At 39.1% G+C, this 19,615-nt stretch overlaps 1 protein-coding gene across 2 annotated transcripts in view; it reads left to right on the forward strand.

The window, feature by feature from the left end:
• Positions 1 to 9,684: 9,684 nt before the first annotated feature.
• The window catches only part of LOC106079323 (uncharacterized), a 42,893-nt gene continuing 32,962 nt past the window's right edge, over positions 9,685 to 19,615 (forward strand). For both annotated transcript variants that reach the window (XM_056008729.1, XM_056008730.1), the window contains exon 1: positions 9,685 to 9,958. The gene's annotated coding sequence lies outside the window, so the exon portion shown is untranslated. The remainder of the gene's footprint in view (positions 9,959 to 19,615) is intronic.

The raw sequence follows: 19,615 nt of genomic DNA on the forward strand, positions 1-19,615 counted from the left end.
GCGTGAGTAAACTAATTGTTGGTACTGCTGCTAGACATGAGCCACTATTCTTAGTTCGTAAACACAGCAATGGTTGAAAGGTCACTAGCGTGCAGGGGGTGAGCAGATCGGGCGCAATAATTACCAGCGAATGAATTTGTCGTGGACCAGAAGTTGGCCAGGAATACAAATCTGTAGCCAAGCTGGCAATAAATAAATAATTGCTTACTATAGTAACGAAAAAAAAAAAGAAAAAAAAGTTACTTATTTTGATTTGTTAATTGTTATAAGTTGGTCACAAGTAGAGATGAAGTTAGTGGGCGGGTTGAAGAAGCAGGGTCGGATATAGTAAGTTGAGGCGCGTGACACGATTTTTACGTAGGCCCCAGACCCTCAAGCTACTATATATATAGATGCATTACTTTACTTAAGACTTAGGTCCTCCCGCGCCGTTCGGCGCATTGGGCGGCAAAGATCTGTAATTGGCAATGTCTGAAGCCTCAGAAATAGATGCATTAAATAATGTTAATAAATCTACAAGTGTGTCATATATTTAAAGAAAGAAATAGAATACTTGTCAATTTAATCTAATCTACAATATAAAATTCTTGGTCCTGACCGCTCACTCATTCATTAATTCCTAATCACTGTTCTCCCACAGAATACGAAAATATAACCTATTCTTTCTTAAAGGAAGCCTAGGACAACTGAGCCATTTTCAAGCTCGAAATTGCAGGGATTAAATCAACGGGTGTAGCCGGTGGGTAGTGCTAGTTTCCTATATTTTCTTATGTTAATATGCATATTTTGTTTGATTTTTTAAAATGTGAAGCCACGATTACATAAACTAGACATAGACCTAGTTAATGTATAAGCGAAAACAAAGGCTGTTGACTTTGTGAGGCCCACCTGCCCCATTAGATATCTGTGTATCATTTAAGATGTTAAAGAAACCTGTCCATAACAGAATCGATTTGATTAAAACTAAAGTTATTTTGCTGCATATCTTTATTGATGGCAATCAGGGGCGTAACTAGGGATTTGGGGGCCCGGGGGGATTGACCTCTTTGGGGGCCCCTTGCATTTTGACATTCGACATATGACATGAGATAATGTACGCAAAAATATATAAGCCCAAAAAAATAATCATGAAGACTCTTTTAATGAATAATGCCGTTGTTTATTAGTTAAATAATGCACAAGTGACAAATCTAAATTGATATTGCTTCACGTCGTGCATTATGTGCAGCAAAGAAATCTATAACATCAACTACATCGATACTTTCTAGTATTTGTGACTTCACTGACATTAAAGCCATGATAAGCCTTTCTTGTGTCATTGTGCTCCTGAGATAGTTTTTGATGAACTTGAGCTTTGAGAATGATCTCTCACATGACGTAATGGAAGTGGCCTGAGTTAGCAGTATTCGGAGGAGGTTGCAAAGTTTGAGCACACGTAATTCCCATATGAAGCCTTTTCCCTCAATATGTCTATTGGTGATTGTATTACTGGTTTGTTGATGAAAAGTGCTCGTGCATCAATGACATCATTGAAAAAGCGATTGTCCATTTATTTCATCATACAAACAGGAAAAATCGCACAGTTTTTCATAAGCGTGTCTTCATCTAGAAGAAACCCAAAGGTATCCATTTTCTTTCCAGCCTTTGGAATCTGCCCTTCATCTCCATATGAAATCTGTCCAGCACTTCTGTCGCAACACGTTTGAATTGCAGTTCTATTGACAGTCCTACATTAGAACTCAACTTCCCATCAAGTCTTCTTTCTTCTGGTTGTTTTGATTACAGGGAATCCATAGTATTCACTACCTTCTTTTGCTTTTTCGATGGATTGGGTTTTTGTCAGTTTCTCATCATTTTGCAGAAAGCATGAAAGGGTACTAATTTCTTTAGCAGCTTCCCGTATATGCAGTCCAGACTTTTGTAGTTTCTTCTGAACTATATTAATTGGGCGCAGGAGCTTTGACCAGAATTCAAGATAGGCAAAACATTCTTAATTTTCCACTGCATGAAGAAGATTCTGTGCTAATATTATATGGTATTACGTCATTGTTGATTGTTTATGTTTTGTGCGAAAGCAAAAGGATTCAGAGCATACAAAAGTGGGAAAGATCCATATCTCGTTATGCTCGAGTATAGAAATACTCCGATAAGTGGACTGCCGTATTCACCATCACAACTGGTGACGAGTAGAAGACTCAGGGAATCATTCCGACTGATCCCAAACTATTGAAACCATAGGTAGCTGAAACATTACTCAACGAACGACAGATGAAAAGCAAAGTGAAATACAATGTAAAAGCTAGACTACGTAAATATTATTCTGTCGTCTAGGTCAAACATGGCAGAAAGCAGTTGTCATAAACATTCAGCACCCAGATCTTACACCATAAAGACCAACTTCGGAAAAACATACAGAAGAAATCAACGCTTTTTGAATAAGAGTTTCGATGAAGACATCTCTGGGTACTATGATACCGATGAAGACAAGGAACTGCAAACTGTTTAAAACAAACGAAACAGACAGTTATAGACCAACGTCTAGAGAACTTGTTGTGCCAGTCAAGATAACCTTCGATGAAGTCCAGTAGGGAATCGGCGCCGGAGGCGCCATTATCCCGTTGATGGTTAGAAAGGCTTTTATCCAACCACCAGGCCTGGACATGGGGCTCTTCACCCCTGTCCTGTCTTAGTGCACCCAACGGTAGGCGGCCATATTGGTTGACTGACTGGTAAAACCGGGCCGTGCCGTGTACACAGCGCACCGTCCCCGAGTCTTAAGTCACCCGCTATAAGTGTCAGGGACAGCGCTAACTGCGGGGAGCTTGTCTCATATTCCTATACTGTAACCGCCACTGTTCCGTGCAAGGGCCGCCAATCCAGCAATCCGGAACTGATGACGACCTCCTTTGTGGAACGGCGTGGCGGACTTTTTGGACTGGGTTGCAGGTTACTTGTTCCATCCCCACCCCGAGTGAGATAAAAAAAACAAAAGCTCACCCAGGGAGACCTGCTAGAAGGCCTGGTTCGCTACTCGTTCTTAGCCTGTCCAGATCCACCTCTGGATGTTTCCACCGGAGGGCCAGAAGTGGATGAATTGTTAAAGTTCCTAGTAGACGCAGGGCCGGCCTTAGGCTTCTGCAGCCTATGCGGTCGCAGTGGGCCCCGCGCTTTCATAGGCCCCGCGCTTATTCTAAGTATTAAATTAAACCATTATAACGTAAATAAATTAACAGGGTTTTCGCGACCTCCTGATTTTCCAGGGCCTCCAGGAAATCTCATGAAAAGGCAAAATATACGATAAATTCCTGAACTTTTTTTGAATTTATTCAAATCTCATGAAGAATAGACCAAATTGACATTTTGGGGTGCCAATAAATAAAAAGTGGCATTGCGAGCTTTCATTTGATAAAAATTTATTCTAATTAAAAAAAAATCATTTTGACATTATGCTTATCCCTACCCAGACTAGGCCCCGCGCGATCCGTTTCGCATAGGGCCCCGCAAATGCTAGGGCCGGCCCTGCTAGTAGATATCACTCTTAAGAACTTTAAAAGGAAGGGTGTGATAATAACTTCAAAAGGAAGGATGTGCTAATATTATATGATATTACGTCATTGTTTGTTGTTTATGTTTTGTGCGAAAACAAAAGGATTAGATAGAAATAAAAAGGGAGTTTCCATTGGATTGATGAAAGATGAATAGAGCATGGATGGAGGGGTAATAACTCGAGTGTGAAGTTTAATCCTGAAATTATAGACACCAAACCCGAATAATGCACTATTCTAGCATTATTAAGAATAACTTTTAGATCTGTTATACTCGATTCTGTAAATTTTGCTTAATTAGTGTAGCCATAAAATACTCGCAATTTAGATATATTATTAGTAAAGGTAACAAGATACCTGGAATTCGCTGTATATCATGCAGTTTTATTCGTGGCAACAGTTTAAAATGTAAAACTAGCTTTAAAAAAAAAAACTTTGATCTCTGTGGGAAAAAATATTTTTTAAATGTCAACAAAGTCAACGTACTGATAGACCTAGATCTAGGTTTAGTCTTTGTGATAATTTTAATTCATAATTGTTGAAAAAAAAGACACCCGTTGACACTATTTGTCAATCAAATATATTAATTTATGTATTTACAAATAAATTTCGGATACCCGTTTGGGGGCCCCCACCTAGGGGGGGCCCGGGGGGATTTTCAATTTCTCCCCCCCTCCCCCCCTTAGTTACGCCACTGATGGCAATGCTTCTTGGTTTCAACGTGGCTCTCTGGTTTCAACGTGGCTCTCTGGTTTCAACGTGGCTCTCTGGTTTCAACGTGGCTCTCTGGTTTCAACGTGGCTGTCTGGTTTCAACGTGGCTGTCTGGTTTCAACGTGGCTCTCTGGTTTCAACGTGGCTCTCTGGTTTCAACGTGGCTCTCTGGTGGAAACGTGGCTTCTCTGGTTTCAACGTGGCTCTCTGGTTTCAACGTGGATCTCTGGTTTCAACGTGGCTCTCTGGTTTCAACGTGGCTCTCTGGTGGAAACGTGGCTTCTCTGGTGGAAACGTGGCTTCTCAGGTGGAAACGTGGCTTCTCAGGTGGAAACGTGGCTTCTCAGGTGGAAACGTGGCTTCTCAGGTGGAAACGTGGCTTCTCTGGTGGAAACGTGGCTCTCTGGTGGAAACGTGGCTTCTCAGGTGGAAACGTGGCTCTCTGGTGGAAACGTGACTTCTCAGGTGGAAACGTGACTTCTCAGGTGGAAACGGGGCTTCTCAGGTGGAAACGTGACTTCTCAGGTGGAAACGTGACTTCTCAGGTGGAAACGTGGCTTCTCAGGTGGAAACGTGGTTTCTCAGGTGGAAACGTGGCTTCTCAGGTGGAAACGTGGCTTCTCTGGTGGAAACGTGGCTCTCTGGTGGAAACGTGGCTTCTCAGGTGGAAACGTGGCTCTCTGGTGGAAACGTGGCTCTCTGGTGGAAACGTGGCTTCTCAGGTGGAAACGTGGCTTCTCAGGTGGAAACGTGGCTTCTCAGGTGGAAACGTGGCTCTCTGGTGGAAACGTGGCTTCTCAGGTGGAAACGTGGCTTCTCAGGTGGAAACGTGGTTTCTCAGGTGGAAACGTGGCTCTTTGGTGGAAACGTGGCTCTCTGGTGGAAACGTGGCTTCTCTGGTGGAAACGAGGCTCTCTGGTTTCAACGTGGCTCTCTGGTGGAAACGTGGCTCTCTGGTGGAAACGTGTCTCTCTGGTGAAAACGTGGCTTCTCTGGTGGAAACGTGGCTCTCTGGTGGAAACGTGGCTCTCTGGTGGAAACGTGGCTCTCTGGTGGAAACGTGGCTCTCTGGCGGAAACGTGTCTCTCTGGTGAAAACGTGGCTTCTCTGGTGGAAACGTGGCTCTCTGGTGGAATCGTGGCTTCTCTGGTGGAAACGTGGCTTCTCTGGTGGAAACGTGGCTTCTCTGGTGGAAACGTGGCTCTCTGGTGGAAACGTGGCTCTCTGGTGGAAACGTGGCTTCTCTGGTGGAAACGGCTGTTAGAGGAGACGGTTAGGTCAGATGAGAAGTGCTGTGGCTTGGTCGTTGGTTTGTAGTTCTAAACAGATGGTACAACCAAACCAATGTTTGGCGTATTATATTTTAAACGAAGCAACACTCACAGTCCATAACAGGAAGCTAAACAGAATCATTGTTGGACCCAGTTCATTGCACTTGCGGGGATGGGAGAGAGAGAGAGAGACCCAACAACCATGCCACTATCCACACACATCTCCTCAAAAGCCAAAGGGCCGTTTTATGTCAGACATTCGCACGGCTGGTGTGTTCGAATGTAAATTTCCCCTTTCAAATCTTAAGATCTACAGGGCAGATGATGTAAAGGTCATATGTTTCTATGGCCCGCGGTTAACGAGGGTGTCATGTGGCCAGCACTACGAATTTAGCAATGCAGAATTTAAAAATTTTTAACCTCTGTAAATTGTATTTAGTTGGCAAGTTTGGAACTACAAAACGCGTCCTTGACCTTGTTTAGTGTAGCGTGAAAATGTCGTATGCGTTGCTATTTCTTAGTGCTTTCCCTTGTAGCATAAAGTAGATATTTTTTTAAATATTTAGTTGGTAACTGGTGTTTCAATAGGTCGAATTTAATTCTAATGAGAGATTAATTTAATGAACGCTCTTACACGATCTTCTTCTTTTCATATTGTTCCAACTCTGCGGTGCGAGTGCCTACCTATAAACGATCCCTCTGGCGGAAACTGACAAAGGTGTTGTGGGCTTTCTTTCATCCCCGTCATTGCAATGAACTCGGTTTTATTTTGGCACCCCAAGAGGTTGGCTCTGTTTTACTTCCCCTTTGGACTATTTTTTCCCCCATTGAGCCATTCCACCAGCGTGCCGCGTTGAGGTTGAGTCCAGCAGAGGAATGTTTGAGAAACAAGGTGATGTAGACCAGCAGAGGAATGTTTGAGAAACAAGGTGATGTAGACCAGCAGAGGAATGTTTGAGAAACATGGTGATGTAGACCAGCAGGAGACAATTCTTCACTCACGATTTCTGCCTTTAAAAAAAGTTGGATTACTGCCCTTGAAATTGCTAAAACTAGGATTAGATATCACCCTATCTAAAAGACAGTCAAACATGCATCACGTCCTTAATTATGAAACTAGTGCAAGCTTTCTTTTTAGTAGATACTTGATCATTTTTAGGACGTCCTTGTCCTCTAGCAAAGCGGCAGGGGGTGGCGACGGATACTTCGAACTCGGGACTATCGTAACGGAACGCCTACTACACTACCAGACATATATCCATACACCTATCTATATCCAGTTTTAGTGTAAACCCGCCGTCTCCCCACCCCCTTTCCTCATTAACTTTTAAAGTATCGAGATAGCTTCCCTTTTATTTCTGTGTACTTGCAATGTGTAGACTGGTCAGCTTGATAACATGTTTTTTTTTTGTGTCCAGCCTGACTAGCTCGTGCAGGACACACACATACGAGGGTGTGTTATAAGAGAAATCTGACAGAAGAGAGAAGTAAGGAGACCTGTCATAAGAGTGACTTGTTTTGTGTGAATTCGGCGGATTATTATTCCATTTCTTTACTGGATTATTATTTCATTATATCGGATTGTCTATCCCGTAAAATTATCTCTTTTCGAAAGGAGAGGGAAGACTACATAATTGGTGAGTTGTTTTTTTATAATAATAATAATAATCTTTATTATCCGTAAGGAAATTTGTCTTACAATTTGTGCATTACACCAAACAAAAAACATTATAACTATAAGAAACCAAAGTGTACATTCACACCAGACTCACTCATAATTTACATGTGACAAAGTTTATACAAGATTGTTCTTATTTAATGATTTGATTGCCAGGGGAACAAAAGAGTGTTTGTGTCTGTTTGTCTTTGCTATCGGTGTCTTGTATCTCTTTTGTGATGGTAATATTACATAAAATACTGTAAAATAACTTGCAAATACAAAAACACAGGCAGATGAAATAGGCAGGGCAGTAGTAGCAATAATACATAAAACATTAAACCTTAAACTTCAAATACAAAACCTAATAAAATACTCAGATAGACACAAAGATAAAGGCACATTTCTTATTCTTTTGCTAGGACGAATTCGTACAGATGATCGTTCTCCCAGTGATATCGGAGCATGGGAATCAGGAAAAGAAATTAGCAGAATTCAAGTCTCTAATTAAGATGCATTACTAGATTGACTCGCGGACACGCGTGGGGCGTAATTTTATTTTATAATTATAGCTGTCTGATAGTTTGATATGCGTTCTGAACTAACGTGACGTCTCGTCTTGATGGTCTATAGAGTTCGAACTCTGCCCGACGCCATCTCCCACAGCCCTGCAGCGGATACTTCTCTTCTTCTTGAAACTGTCAGAGTTGAGCCTTCGGCTCTTGGAACTCTAGGCCAGCAAAAGTGAACAAGAGCTCCCTCTCACCGGCCTGAATGAGAACAGTGTACACTGTTCTGCCTGGCGGGTGGGTCAGACTCGCGGCATGAGGCCGCGTACACTAAGACCCCCGCAATTTTCCTTTTCTATACCAGGCTAACTGTGCGGGACACGCCATTTATGTAGCGGCCCATTGAGGAACAGCGCCTGGATTGTGACAAGGTTGTGGGAGCTTTTTTACAACTCCGCATAGTGCAATGAGGATGCTCTCGCACCCCCTTAGGCACCCCCACGGGAGTCTTGTTTTGCAACCCTTTGGTTGCGATCGTTTCCACCCGGGCGCCACTATGAGGCAGGGTAGCATGCCCAGGGCAGTAGCTATAGGCTACGATGAAATATGTGAAACAAACAACTAAATGTAAGACTATACGTAATGCCCCAAATCAGAGACTATGTGACGTTGATTTCTGAAACGTTTCTAACTTTACTGAGAAGTGATTGTTTAAAAAGTTCAACCAGATGTGTCAGAGGTGTAGCTAAGCGGTCAGAGGTGTAGCTAAGTGGTCAGAGGTGTAGCTAAGCGGTCAGAGGTGTAGCTAAGCGGTAAGAGGTGTAGCTAAGCGTTCAGAGGTGTAGCTAAGCGGTCAGAGGTGTAGCTAAGTGGTCAGAGGTGTAGCTAAGCGGTCAGAGGTGTAGCTAAGCGGTCAGAGGTGTAGCTAAGTGGTCAGAGGTGTAGCTAAGCGGTCAGAGCTGTAGCTAAGCGGTCAGAGGTGTAGCTAAGCGTTCAGAGGTGTAGCTAAGCGTTCAGAGGTGTAGCTAAGCGTTCAGAGGTGTAGCTAAGCGGTCAGAGGTGTAGCTAAGTGGTCAGAGGTGTAGCTAAGTGGTCAGAGGTGTTGCTAAGTGTAGCTAACTGAACGTAAGACTACACGTAATGACTATATGGCGTTGATTTCTAAAACTTTTCCAACTTTACTGAGGAGTGATTATTTAAAAAGTTCAACCAGATGTGGCAGGACTCGGCCGTTTTGTGCGTGTGATTTGCAACGCTCTTATGTCTATAATGAGCCTGTCCAAGCGGCGTAACAGTTTGAACGTCGCGTAACTTTGCCAACTAGATCTTGCATTTGTAAGCAGATTTTGTATCGTCACTAAGTAAAATGAGCCACTATATTTTTTTTTTTGAAAAGCTTATATGAACTCACTCTGTCTGTATGTTTGTCTGTCCGGTACAAACTTTGTACACGTTATTTCTTCAATTTTTCATTATCGGATCAAATTGAAACTTTGCACAATTATTCGTTGTTCCTAACGAACCACGAATCAATAAAAAAATTAACCAATTATTTAATTATATAGTGGTAATTGATTTATTTAATTAGACATCGAAAAAGGGAAATAAATCTTACACTTTTGATATATATCGAAGTTAATGTCGAGATGGGCTTTTTGAAAATTATTAATATTTAAATTTTTCTTGCTTTGTAATTTAAAACTATTTAGTAATTACAAGAAATATTGTCATAATAGTCTGTGTTAGACTTTCTTAACTCATAGCAGTTAATGTATTCACGAAGGCATATTGGCATGCGCTTTTAGAGACAATTACTCATGCGTACTAAAGCAAAACTATTACCCTGATAAAAACAACAAACAAATGACAGTGTCTAGTTAAATCTCTCAGCCAGATTATTTATTGTCACCATGTTGCATCCAAACCTAGCAAGCCTAACCGGCATGTCGATAAGAACCTCGCCTGGCGCACACATGGCCAGGTGTTCTATGGCGCGCACTGTCAACCAAAAGAAAAATCGATCAGCTAATCATAAAGCACGCGACGAGAAAACGTAGAGAAAAGTGGGGGAAGACATGGAGACACTAGGAAATGCGATTCTACGTGCTGTGTGCGCGTTATAGTGTGTTCTCTACATCCGAACGCGTCATTGTTATGGATTAGATATAACAATGGGTTGATTTTTTTTTTCCCTCTCAGTGAAGTAACTAGAATTAATTTCAGTGAGTATGTAAAAATCTAGGTGAATATGGACGATATTAAGGTAAAACCTATTTTACTTCAAGGTTGTAAAAAGTAGGTTAAAACCATTTTATTTGTATAATGCGTACGCTGTTAGGTAATTTTGGTGTGAGCAATAGTAGCCTTGTATGTGGGTGGATGTTTGTTTGAATTTAGCATTGATTTGTGTTGATATTTTAAATAAAAGGATGTCTTAGTTGTTGACTGATTGATAACCCTTGATAAGCACAGGATCTCTTGATTATTGATATGACTCAATCTCACAAATGGGAAAACCATGTCGACAGAATGCATGCAGAGTCTGTGCGTTGTTTGTTTTGCTTGATAAGATTGGGACGTTTCTTTACAAAGGAAGGTTATTTTCGGAGATTTTCACAATAAACCAAAGAATGTCAAGGACGCTAAATTGGCATTCTCTGTTGCCAACTAAACAAAATACAATTGAGCCTAATTTGAACACTATCCTAATTAGTAGCGGTTGATCCTCGTATCATAACTCCCATTATTACCACCATTTAATTTTTAATTCTTTTATACAAGTCATATGATAAAAGTCTAATGCTTCTTATCTATCTTATGCAATACAGACGTTACTTCAAAAAAAAAAAAAAGATTATTATTATTATTGCATGGCTGCCTGGTCGTGCGGTTTGCGCGCTGGACTGTCGTTCAGATTTATCGACGGTCGAGGGTTCAAACCCTGCCCGCTCCCATCCCCCGTCGTCCTGCGGGAGGTTTGGACTAGGAAGTAAACTATCTTCAACTCTGAAGGAACATCCGAAACATGTAAAACATTTTACAAACATTTTATAGCATTTATATATCGCTACTTGAATGGCAGAATTTAAGTCATTGGTTAATATGCATGACTAAATGCATGACGCGTAGGACGTAATCATCTTCTTTTTTGAAGTAACGTCTGTATTATATAAGATACTTTCATGCTTATAGCATTCTCAGAGCGCCTTTGGTCCAATCTCATATGTGGACCAGTTGGGGGGGGGGAGGGAGAGGGTATCTAGGAGTTGGTTTTCCGTGCTGCCTTTAGGCGCTCAGTAAGCACAACTCTGCCCGAGTCGGTTGTCGAACCTCGATCCCCCTTCTAGGTAGCCAAGCCAAGCCAAGTTCAAGCGACCACGCTTCCCACCAAGATGATTCCATCCTACGCGTATTGAAGTTACTTTATGCGTCAAACAGGAGAGCTTAGTAAATTGGATTCTGTAGTGATGAAGAGTGAAAAGTAAAATAATTTAAAAATCATAGATTGTCAGCACTTCCTGTATGCACCGGAAACACCAAATGCTAGTTATTTATAGTTTTTCTGTCATGTATTAAAAGATTGTCAGCACTTCCTGTATACATCGAATACACCAAATGCTAGTTATTTATAGTTTTTTTCTGCCATGTATTAAAACATTGTCAGCACTTCCTGTATACAGCGAATACACCAAATGCTAGTTATTTATAGTTTTTCTGTCATGTATTAAAAGATTGTCAGCACTTCCTGTATACATCGAATACACCAAATGCTAGTTATTTATAGTTTTTTTCTGCCATGTATTAAAACATTGTCAGCACTTCCTGTATACAGCGAATACACCAAATGCTAGTTATTTATAGTTTTTCTGTCATGTATTAAAAGATTGTCAGCACTTCCTGTATACATCGAATACACCAAATGCTAGTTATTTATAGTTTTTTTCTGCCATGTATTAAAACATTGTCAGCACTTCCTGTATACAGCGAATACACCAAATGCTAGTTATTTATAGTTTTTCTGTCATGTATTAAAAGATTGTCAGCACTTCCTGTATACATCGAATACACCAAATGCTAGTTATTTATAGTTTTTTCTGCCATGTATTAAAAGATTGTCAGCACTTCCTGTATACATCGAATACACCAAATGCTTGTTATTTATAGTTTTTTCTGCCATGTATTAAAAAGGCCAATACGCCCTAGTTCATACCTTTTGCAGGACGCCAAGGGGATGATAGTCAGGGTTCGAATTGGGACCAGCGTGAGGCCTACATGACCATGAATCCCTCAGAACTCGTTAAGTACAGCACACTTACGTACAATCAGTTTTATATCTTAATTGCAGGTAGAAAATGACACCCCCGCCAATAGCATTGCGTAACTGAAAGAGAAAATAAGAATTTTGTTATTGAAACTCTGCTCAGTGTAATGAAGACTGTCCAGTAGAGTGTTCTGCTTCAACTATTAAGAGACATAAAACATATCAGAGGAGAAGATGGGAACGTCTGGAGAGAAAGGGCAGAGTTGATACAGCTTATCTTATCGTATCTTATCTTATCTATTGCAGACGTTACTTCAAAAAAAAAAAAGAAGATAATTACGTCCTATTGGCGAGTTTTTAGACCTACGACTTATGTATTAATATAGATCTACCACTTTCAGTGGCTAAGCTAGGAATTTGCCATCATTTGGGGGCCCGAGGGGCTTAACCTCTTTGGTGGTCCATGCATTTTGCATAATATTTAATGAAAAAAAAACCCACTCATTTTCGGGACCCCCTAGATTGGTGGTCCGGGGGGATATTCAAATTCTCACCCTCCCTCCCCCACCCTAGCTACACCTCTGACCACTTAGCTACACCTCTGACCACTTAGCTACACCTCTGACCACTTAGCTACATCTCTGACCACTTAGCTACACTTCTGACCACTTAGCTACACTTCTGACCACTTAGCTACACCTCTGACCAATTAGCTACACCTCTGACCACTTAGCTACACCTCTGACCACTTAGCTACATCTCTGACCACTTAGCTACACTTCTGACCACTTAGCTACACCTCTGACCACTTAGCTACACCTCTGACCACTTAGCTACACCTCTGACCACTTAGCTACACACCTTACCACTTAGCTACACCTCTGAAAACTTAGCTACACCTCTGACCACTTAGCTACACCTCTGACCACTTAGCTACACCTCTGACCACTTAGCTACACCTCTGACCACTTAGCTACACCTCTGACCACTTAGCATTACTAGTTTAATTTACTAATAAACTGTGACACACAGTCAAGTCAGACGGAATCGATTATTGTCTAACTCGCTTGTATAATTTTGTCGTATCACAACTTTTTCATTTAGTCACACAAGAAGTTGCGAAGGGAAAAGACCGTCTCTCGAGACGTAAAATGCCACAAAACTTTTTCATTCTAATTACCCCAAAAATTAAATATTGTTTCAGAATTTTAACTTTCATTACTTTTTAATTCTTTGATCTATTTATAATAGAATGCTTGATAATCATTATGATTCGAGAATATTTTAAAAATCAAATTAAAAAATTGTGAAATTTTAAAAGATATCTTAGTAAATGATCCTACTTTTAAGTCTGCTATTGAAGATTACCAAACATGGCGGTGAATCCATAAACAGTAATCTTTTTGGTGTTTCCGGCGTTGAGAATATCTGCGCAATAGTCATCTCTTTAGAATCATATTTCTAAGCCCTTTTCTGCTTGCAGTTGCAGCCTATCATAAAGTTATTTCTGTTATTTAGTAGGCAAGAGTTTATGTTTTAATATAGTGCCCTAGACCTTGTTTATTTTTGTCTATTTATATGAAATTCTTATCCCATACGCTAGAACGAATTCGTGCAAGTGCTCCTTCTTCCCTAGTGACATAAGAGAATGGAACGGGTTGCCTGAATCAGCCAGGAAACTCAACGACTTAGACGAGATTAAGTCATTGATTAACGTATTTATTCAATGCTATGAAGAACTGTGTTGAAAGTGTTAGTTTGGCTAGGAACAAGATAATAAGTGTAGCAACTTGACTGAAAAAAAATAAATTAAAGATTAATGTCCTAAGCAGGGCCGGACTTAACCATTGTGGGGCCCTATGCGAAACGGATTTCGCGGGGCCATGTTTGGGTAGGAAAGCGGATAATAAGTGAAATTTAAGAGTTTGTGTTAGAAAATAAATTCGTCTATGCATTTTATTCATTCTTTACTACGTAGAGAATTACTTTACGAGCCTTGCGTGTTGCAAAGTCATACTGTATATCATGATAGTTATGTTTCCTACATAGATCACGCTCAATAACAGGAATTACCAAATGTTTCAATCTATCTTTGAGAATTATTTTTATTTATCGTGCGTAGGATTGGCGTTTTCCATATTGAATGACATCCCAAGATTACAATCTTTGTTTCTATATTTCCTTATATTTTAAGGACTTTTTCGTATATTTTGCTATTTCGGGAGATTTCCAGGAGCTCCTGGTAAATCGACAGGAGGGCGCGGGAAATCTGTTTTAAGTTATAATATGGTTTAATTTAATAATGTATACACCTAGAATTAGCGCGGGTCCTATGAAAGTGCGGGGCCAATGCGGTCGCATAGGTTGCAGGGGCGTAAGGCCGGCCCTTCAAAATAGCGGCGTATGCTACGCCGCCGGTCGACTAGTAAACTCTAAACGAGAAAGTTAGAGCAAAGCTGAATTGAATGTGAAACACATTATTAAGTTACATATCTTAGAGATCAAACGTATCAGAGCTAGGGATCTTAACCTAAGGCAGTACCGAAAAGTACTTGAAGATTTGTAAACAAAACATTCCGATATTCGGTATAACAGTAGTATCCGATGTGTTTCAACACTTTAAAAAAAAAATTAGCTGCTAAACTTTTACATTATTTGGGCCCAAATACATCAGGGAACATGTAGGAGTTTTTTTTTTAAATAAATAAGCGTAAGCACAGGTCGATGCTGACTGACTGTTATTTGACATGCAAGAGTGTAAACAGTTTAATGCTTCACATTTACTACAACTGCACATTTGCTGTGAAATGTGAAGCAAAAGAACAATAAAAAACAAGACAAAACTATTACAATTGGCTTCAGATATTGCCAACTCTTTTTGTAATGTCTAAATTGGGAGTTAAAAAAAATGAAGTGTAAATGTATTATAAATGTGAATTATAAGACATTATAGACAGTTAGCTAGAGTATTTCTCTCTCTGTCGCTCTCTGTCTCTCTCTGTCTGTCTGTCTGTCTCTCTCTCTCTCTCTCTCCAATCTACAAGTCTACACTCTACAGTCTACACTCTACAAGTCTACACTCTACAGACAACAAGGTTGTCCTCCCCTGCCCCAGGTCTTTAAACATTAAAAGTGTCATGTCCAGTGACAGTCATGTTACAGATGTCACTTTGACAATCAGCTCTGTCTTAACAAAGATAATATGTCAATCATTCTCTTACACAAATGTCATGTTTTATTTTGACTCTGCCTGTAGGTTTTCATTGGACCCAAACTTGACGCATTTATTGTTACTTTAACTTCATAGCTATAACTTGTTTTGTTGCCCTAACTTGTTTTGTTGCCATAACTAGTTTTGTTGTTTTCATTTGTTTTGTTGCCATAACTAGTTTTGTTGCCCTACCTTGTTTTGTTGTTTTCATTTGTTTTGTTGCCATAACTTGTTTTGTTGCCATAACTTGTTTTGTTGCCCTAACTTGTTTTGTTGCCATAACTAGTTTTGTTGTTTTCATTTGTTTTGTTGCCATAACTAGTTTTGTTGCCCTACCTTGTTTTGTTGTTTTCATTTGTTTTGTTGCCCTAACTTGTTTTGTTGCCATAACTAGTTTTGTTGTTTTCATTTGTTTTGTTGCCCTAACTTGTTTTGTTGCCATAACTAGTTTTGTTGTTTTCATTTGTTTTGTTACCATAACTAGTTTTGTTGCCCTAACTTGTTTTGTTGTTTTCATTTGTTTTGTTGCCATAACTTGTTTTGTTGCCCTAACTTGTTTTGTTGCTCTAACTTGTTTTGTTGCCCTAACTTGTTTTGTTGCTGTAACTTGTTTTGTTGCCCTAACTTGTTTTGTTGTTTTCATTTGTTTTGTTGCCATAACTAGTTTTGTTGCCCTAACTTGTTTTGTTGTTTTCATTTGTTTCGTTGCCATAACTAGCTTTGTTGCCCTAACTTGTTTTGTTGTTTTCATTTGTTTTGTTGCCCTAACTTGTTTTGTTGCCCTACCTTGTTTTGTTGCCCTAACTTGTTTTGTTGTTTTCATTTGTTTTGTTGCCATAACTAGTTTTGTTGCCCTAACTAGTTTTGTTGCCCTAACTTGTTTTGTTGCCCTAACTTGTTTTGTTGCCCTAACTTGTTTTGTTGCCCTAACTTGTTTTGTTGTTTTCATTTGTTTTGTTGCCATAACTAGTTTTGTTGTTTTCATTTGTTTTGTTGACCTAACTTGTTTTGTTGCCATAACTAGTTTTGTTGCCCTAACTTGTTTTGTTGCCCTAACTAGTTTTGTTGCCCTAACTAGTTTTGTTGTTTTCATTTGTTTTGTTGCCCTAACTTGTTTTGTTGCCCTAACTTGTTTTGTTGCCCTAACTTGTTTTGTTGCCCTAACTTGTTTTGTTGTTTTCATTTATTTTTTTGCCCTAACTTGTTTTGTTGCCCTAGCTTGTTTTGTTGTTTTCATTTGTTTTGTTGCCCTAACTTTTTTTGTTGCCCTAACTTGTTTTGTTGTTTTTATTTGTATTGTTGCCATAACTAGTTTTGTTGTTTTCATTTGTTTTGTTGCTCTAACTTGTTTTGTTGTCCTAACTTGTTTTGTTGCCCTAACTAGTTTTGTTGCTCTAACTTGTTTTGTTGCTCTAACTTGTTTTGTTGCTCTAACTTGTTTTGTTGCCCTAGCTTGTTTTGTTGCCCTAACTTGTTTTGTTGCTCTAACTTGTTTTGTTGCCCTAACTAGTTTTGTTGCTCTAACTTGTTTTGTTGCTCTAACTTATTTTCTTGCCCTAGCTTGTTTTGTTGCCCTAACTTGTTTTGTTGCTCTAACTTTTTTTGTTGCCCTAGCTTGTTTTGTTGCCCTAACTTGTTTTGTTGCCCTAACTTGTTTTGTTGCCCTAACTTGTTTTGTTGCCCTAACTTATTTTCTTGCCCTAGCTTGTTTTGTTGCCCTAACTTGTTTTGTTGCCCTAACTTGTTTTGTTGCTCTAACTTGTTTTGTTGCCCTAGCTTGTTTTGTTGCCCTAACTAGTTTTGTTGCTCTAACTTATTTTCTTGCCCTAGCTTGTTTTGTTGCCCTAACTTGTTTTGTTGCCCTAGCTTGTTTTGTTGCCCTAACTTGTTTTGTTGCTCTAACTTGTTTTGTTGCCCTAGCTTGTTTTGTTGCCCTAGCTTGTTTTGTTGCCCTAACTTGTTTTGTTGCCCTAGCTTGTTTTGTTGTTTTCATTTGTTTTGTTGCCCTAACATTCCATGTTTCCTCTGAGTATTTTATTTGTTTGTTTGTTATTTGTAAAGTATGGTTCTCTTTTAAACCTTTATGCCTTGTTTATTTTTAACTCCTCTACGTCTATAAATAAACTCGAGATTAAGATTGAGTCTTTAGTTGTGAGTACAACTCTCTACAACAGCGGTTCTCAACCTTTTAAGCTCGGCGACCCCTTTATACAATCCCCCACTCTGCCGCTACCCCCCCCCCCTACACACACACACATACACCAATAGAAGAATAGACGATACCAATCCATATTTACAATGATCTTAGGCGACCCCTGGCAAATGGTCAATCGACCCCCAAGTGGGTCGTAACCCACAGGTTGAGAACCCCTGCTCTACAACCTCGATCTAGAGTGAGCTCTATCGACTTCAGTTCAGCATTTCGCTCAATACATTTCGCTTCAACGCATCAAGAAATAAAATTGAAATCAGATTGTAAAGGGGAGATTACTCGTTCTTTTGTGAAAAATAAAAAAATAAAAGATGGCTCTGTGGAGGAAGATTTATATTTTAACTGCGCTAAAAGGCAGTGGCGTGGCATCCATGACGCGAAAGGGATCAGTGAACCCGGGCCCATGACCAATAGGGGCCCAAAAGGCACTTAAAAAATCTGAACAAAAGGTATCAAATTATTATATACTTTTAATCGGCATTCGTTGTGTTATAACCAACAGACCTGGATTAGTAGTTGATTATGATATTATCCCTGGTCTATCAGACCATGAGATCATAAAAATACACAGTCAGATAAAAGCAGTAGCCAATATAAAACCCAAAAGAAAAATCTTACTCTAGAATAAATGTAACCTAACACAACTACACCAAGCTGCATTAAACTTTCAACAAACATTCTTATTAGAAAAAGACATTAACCAACCAGTCGATGACCTCTGGAATTTCATTAAAAACCATCTTAAAAGCATTATAGAAAATCAAATACCAACTAAATACACATCAAACAAAATAAATAAATGCTGGTTTAATAATAGACTAAAGAAGCTTTGTAAACAGAAGGAAAACCTATATAGAAAATTTAAAGAAACTAATGCAGAAAGAGTTTACAAAAAGTATATAAAAATTAAACACTTAACCCAAAAAGTAAGCAGACAGCTGCAGAGTGAATACATAAACAATGTAATATCTAAAGACAACAACAAAAACCTGTGGTCATACATTAAGTCTAAGAAAATGGAAACAACAGGCGTAGCGCCATTAAAAGATGAACATAACATAATACATAATGATAATGAAACTAAAGCAAACATTCTAAACAAATACTTTGCATCAGCATTCTCAGCCCCAGGAGACAAAGACATATTACTGAATTTGAACCAAGTAGACAACATAGAAGATATAGTAGTACAAGAAAATGGAATTCAAAAACTATTAGCCAACACCAAACCAAATAAAGCTTCTGGACCTGATGGTATTCCAGCTAGATTACTCAAAGAACTAAGTAATGAGCTAGCCCCAGTGTTCAAAATACTCTTTCAGGCTTCACGTAACCAGGGCAGAGTACCAAAGGACTGGAAAGAAGCTAATGTCACCCCCCTATTTAAAAAAGGAGAAAAATCTGACCCAGGAAACTACAGACCAGTATCACTTACCAGCATCACATGTAAAATCCTAGAACACATAATATGTAGCAACATCATAAACCACTTAGACAAACATAATGTCCTCACACCATACCAACATGGCTTTAGGAAATATAGATCATGTGAAACACAACTAATAGGACTAATTGATGATTTTTCAAAAGGTTTAGATAATAGTGAACAAATAGATGCTATCTTACTAGATTTTTCTAAGGCTTTTGACAAAGTTCACCACCATAGTTTGCTTAAAAAATTAAAATATTTCGGCATTAATGGTCCACTGCATCAGTGGATTAAAGACTTTCTGATAGGGAGAGAACAAACTGTAATAATAAATGGCTCTAAATCAACACCGATAACAGTAAACTCAGGTGTACCTCAAGGAACAGTCTTGGGTCCACTACTATTTTTAATTTACATAAATGATTTACCAAATTGCATTAGTTCAGGAACAAAAGTCAGATTATTTGCAGACGATTGCATAATATATAGAACAATAAAAACAACACAAGACACAGATATTTTACAAAGAGAATTAGATGAATTACAGAAATGGGAATCAAATTGGAGCATGTCTTTCCACCCAGAAAAATGTCAGTTGTTAAGAGTAACAAAAAAACTAAAACAAATTAATTCCACTTATCTTATTCATGGCAAACCAGTAACACAGACTAAAAACGCAAAATACCTAGGTGTTATAATAAATGAAAAACTGTCATGGAATCCACATATAGATGAAACTACAAAAAAATCAAACAAAGCATTAGGATTTATTAAAAGAAATTTCTATAAATCAAATAAGAACATAAA

The sequence above is a fragment of the Biomphalaria glabrata genome, chromosome 13 (genome assembly GCF_947242115.1).
Source record: "Biomphalaria glabrata chromosome 13, xgBioGlab47.1, whole genome shotgun sequence".
In the NCBI taxonomy this organism is placed as follows: Eukaryota; Metazoa; Mollusca; class Gastropoda; family Planorbidae; genus Biomphalaria; species Biomphalaria glabrata.